Source organism: Rhamphochromis sp. 'chilingali' (genome assembly GCF_963969265.1).
Source record: "Rhamphochromis sp. 'chilingali' genome assembly, chromosome: 3".
Classification (NCBI taxonomy): Eukaryota; Metazoa; Chordata; class Actinopteri; order Cichliformes; family Cichlidae; genus Rhamphochromis; species Rhamphochromis sp. 'chilingali'.
Window position 1 is genome coordinate 8,746,452 of NC_137931.1, and position 5,160 is coordinate 8,751,611.

Genomic DNA, 5,160 nt, shown 5'->3' on the forward strand with positions numbered 1-5,160 from the left:
AACTGAGTTAACAATAAAAACGATTAAAAAAAAAAAATGATAAAAACCAATTAAAAGCCTGAAAAACATCAATTTCACACCCAAGCCTCAACTCTCGTGGCCCGGTACCAAACGACGCATGGACCGGCACCAGTGCGTGGCCCGGGGGTTGGGGCCCACTGACATAGGCTATTGCCCTTGTATAGAAAAATAACCAAAATTCAACCAGTTGAGTCAAGCCCCCTATTGCAAAGATTGCAGATGAGTTCCACTCATTGGCACAGACTGACTCAGACTGGATTTGACTGAAACGTGCTATCAATCTGTCTGCATTTCTAAATTACATGGCAGTTATTTGCAAATCTTCACTAACCTATATGAATGTGATTAATAGTGGTTGCACTGCAATTGGAGACAGGTTGCATCTTACCATGTGTGCATTTGAAAGTGGTTGCTGCACTGAAACTACTTCTAATAGGTTGCCGAAAGCGAAAAGATTCAATGCAGGCAAACAGCCATTTTTCCTAGTCGCAAGGAGGTTGCTGTCCTAGTTTTACTCAAGTGTTTGTTAATTAGTCTATTAATTAGTACCAAAGTAGTATCTGTTATCACAATATGTACAACAAGTTTGTGAATGATGGATTGACCTGGTGATGAATAGATGGCGGTTCACTCTTTTGACAGAGGTAGGAGAATTATATACCTGAGGAAATAAGGCTGATGCCACCCTTTACAGCTGATATTCTAAATCACAGAGAGAAAGGGGAAAAAATGAGTCCATTCCTCTTTGGGAGAATCATGTTTTTTCATTGATTTTGCCATCATTTCATTTCCTTTAATACGGTTAAACAAGATGTTGTACCTGAGTCCAGAATTTGATTTGGGGAATTATAATCCAGTGTGGGAATAGAACAAATTTCTCTCAAGCATAGGACTCAAAAGAGTAACATTAGCATAAACATTTTGCCTATGTAAATCTTTAAATTCGACATTATAACTCAAATGTGATTCCTTTAGTGACAGCAATTTTTTACCCCCTACATCTTTATGTCTCCATCTCTTGATATTCATTTCTTAACCTGGTGTTAAAATTTATTCGAGTATTAAAAGAAATCCCAGTGGGGTGTTTGAATTCAATTTGTAAAAGATGCTGAGCATGAAAAAAAAAAAACTTGCTTAAGCAAGTTCTAAGAATCCCATTTATAACTTGCACAGCTCATCTATACATCTCAAATCAACTTTAATTGACAGCACCTGTCATGCAATTTCCCCTTAGGCCATATATTTTCTGTGCAAATGAGCGTTAAGTCAGAAATGGCCAGAGATCAAAAGTGAAAAGTTTTCTGTGATAAGATTGTCATGGAGATCTTTAGTAGATGACATTTCCTTCATGCTGAAATTCCATCCAAAGCAGTAACATTTACCACATTCTTAGCAAGGAGACAAAATATCAAATAGATGTATAGGCTGAAGTGCATTTTTATACCAGATTTTTTCTCTTTCTGGTGAGGTGAAAACAACTCTTTTGCTTTAATTTTAAAGAGCAGAACTAGTTACCCTCCTATGTCCCAATCCAACATTCCTGACAGGTCTGCACAGACAAGAATTTGCAACAGCTGAGTTGAGAATCCATAGTGTCCACAAGGGTTACGCATTGGACTTTTTTTTGTTTAATAAAGACACTGTCACTAAATAGAAAAACATTGAAACCTAGATTATCATGCAAAAAACATGATAATCAACCTATACGATCGTATAGGTTGCTCAATGATAAAGCAGAAGACCAAATGCTCCCGTCCCACTGTCCTCTGTGTGCAATGCAGAATTCACAACCACTGAGTAAATAGAACATTAAGCCACATTAAGTTACTTCAGAGCTTTGTTGTAGGGTTAGGGCATAGCCTCCTTTTGTTGCAGCTGGATAATGTAGTGGTGAGACCACACACCCTCAGAGCTGAAGTTGCAAGTTCGATTCCCTCCCAGTATCCAGTAAGTACTAGGCCCCTCGTGCCAAAACACCAAGCCCTGGAATGGCGCGGCTTTGTCCGCAGCTTGGACACGACACATTTCACTGTATGTTGTACTCTGCATGATTATGTATGTGACCAATAAACCTTGTTTTGTCCGTTCGTTTTAGTAAATTGCCATTGTGATTAAGGAATAAATAAACCTAGACACCAGAAATCTATCAATGAATGAGCATTTTGCTATTGGTAAGTGTGTTAGCTAACCATAATATGGTGCTGTGATATTAATTTTAGCTCTGGTATCTGCCAGATATTTAGTCCAGGTGGTAGCAGTGTCTTCATACTCATTGCTGGCTGGAAAAACGTACAGTTAGCAAACATCTGAGTCCTCACTCTGAACCACAGGACTGTCACTCAGGGACATCAGTACATTACACTTTGACACAAGATCAGAGTCATCCTCAGTGCCTCCATGCTGGCTTACCCATGTTTGTATACAGACTCTCGAACTCAGTGACTCACGGCAACCTCTCTCCCCTCTCCTACCTCCATATTTGCACAAAACACTCTCTGAAACTCTTCGTGTTTTAAATGGTTATTTTAGGGCTTTATACTGGCTTTTGCTGTGCAATACATTGTTATATGTATATAGATACTGTATATTACATTTATATTTTATCTTAAGTTCTTTATTATATGTTTTGTATTGTATTAGTCCAATTGGGGGGGGGGTCAGTGCATCAAAATTTTGCTCTAACTCGGGTATGTTCCGTATGACAATAAAGTAGCTACTCTATTCTATTCTTCTCACTGCTGTACCTCTCTCATGACCTCCTCCATAAATATTGACAATGATCTGAGCCATAATTTTCATATTCACTCCATAAGACCTATGGCCAGTGATTCAGTCCAGTCCTTGAATAATTTGGCATAGTTCAGCCCATTCTCTCTTTTTCCCTACCTTCAAAATGACTTCTTGACAGCCACCCTTCCACTGAGACCATTTCTGATGAGGCTTCAGTGAACAGTAGATGGAGCAGCTTAAATGTCAGATACATCTCTCAGGTCCTGGGTCAGGTCTTTGTTGGATTTTTCTAATTTCTTAAGGACATGACTTTGAGGTACTGTTAAACTGCTGTAGATGTTTTTGTTTATTTGTTTGTTTTATCCCCATATGCCACATGTTCTTTTGTCTTTCACTTTTTCAGTTTCCTCAATTTTTTAAGGACACACTGCACATCCTGTTGAGATATGTCACGTTTTCAGCTAAGAGCTCTTTGAAAATCACCTTGCTGGTGCTAAATGCCTGCCAAACTGTGTTTGGTATTTTTCATACAGGCAACTAAAGAAATGGGAACAAATGATATTTCTTTGTGACAGGATGCTAGTAAAAAGTGACTAAAGATCTAATTTCAGTTTGGTTCTTTGCTAAGTTGTCTGTTACGTTCCCCTGAGGGGTCTAGGCGGTGAGGGGGGAGTAACAAAAAGTGACTGGGTTAGAAAAAGGAGTCAAGGAGGCAAAAGGGTTACTGGTGGTTTTATACACAGTCTGTCCCCCTGCAGGTCATTTTGAGGACCGGAGAATTGGTCAACCTGCGGCAGCTCAGGGTTAGTTGACCTCTTACACTGACTACATGACACTATTGAGCAATTATGCTCCAAGTGTAGCCTTTTACTAGGCCGGGCAACCTTGTCGGTTTGAGAACCCTGACTGACTTTTCTCAAAGCAGGCCATTTTTGCTTTGAGTGTGCTTTCTGTTTGAGTTTCAGTCTCAAACAGTTAGCAACAAGGTGTCCAGGTTTGTGGCAGCAGAAACAAAGCGTCGTTTTGGGTCTCGAAACCACAACTTTTTCAGCTTCGTTAGCTGGCTCCCTCCTAGCTCTCCAAGATGTATTATAGCGAGAAGGGATGTCACATTCTACAGCATTTGTTTTATGAGTTAGGGTAAACTCATCTGCCAGTATGGCAGCCTGCTGTAACGTGGAAACCCTTTGTTCGCTTAAATAAAGAGCAATACACTCAGGAACAGAGTTTTTAAAATCCTCCACAAGCATGAGCTCACGTAACGACCCAAAATTGTTAACCTGGCTTGCAGAGCACCACCTACCAAAAAGCTTTGCCTTCTCCCGAGCAAAGTCAAGGTAGGACTGACCCTGTGCCGGCTCCAAACCTCGAAAATGCTGCCTATAGGCCTCAGGTACAAGTTCATAGGCTTGGAGGACAGCAGTTTTAATCTTTCCATAAGCTAAGCAGTCATCCATAAGCAGACTGGAACAAGCTTCTTGAGCCTTACCTGTCAACTTACACAGGAACATCACCCCCCACACATCTTGAGACCACTGCAGTGCAGTTGCTATGCGTTCGAATACACTGAAAAAGCTTTGAACACTGGATTCACAGAAGACTGGAACCAGGTGAATGTTATTGCTCACAAACGAGCCTCTAGACACCTGTGCACTAATAGCTGTGTCATCCATTTTGGGGGTGGAGAAGGCTCAGCAAACACACCCTAATTAGGACACTACCACACCCGTCTGCCAACTCACTCGCGACTACTGAACAATTAACAGAAAACTACACAATTTACTTTAACTGACCAACTTACCTCTTGCAGTATACAGATTAAACAAACACAACTTACCCAGTTCCTAAGCACAACAAACTTTACCTACCTTTCTTCTGGAACGTGCTGGGCTCGAGGCGACTTGAAAGGCGAAACTTCAGCGACCGGAGCCCTGAATTGCCTACCCCCAACAGGGAACTAATCCCCGCCCAGGATTACTCCGAAAATAATAAAGGCAAAACAACAAAAGAGTGCCCGAAGGAAGAACTTAAGCTCAGCTGGACACTCACCTAACTTAACTGGGAAGTTGAATCTCTAAAGGTGAACAAAGCAAGATAATCAAAAACCAATTCCAACTCAAAACTCCCTTTTCAACAATCCCGGACGAGCCCCCACTTGTTACGTTCCCCTGAGGGGTCTAGGCGGTGAGGGGGGAGTAACAAAAAGTGACCAGGTTAGAAAAAGGAGTCAAGGAGGCAAAAGGGTTAAATCAAAGAGTTTTATTAAAGTAGCTCAACTAAAAGAGACGGACAAGCCGCTATCACCATTTAAGAAAAACAAAGAAAACTCAGGCGTTGGTCAATAAAGTAAAACGTAAGCCAAAAAGAAAGAGCAGCTCACTAGCTGAAAACTAGTGATGTGACGTTCTG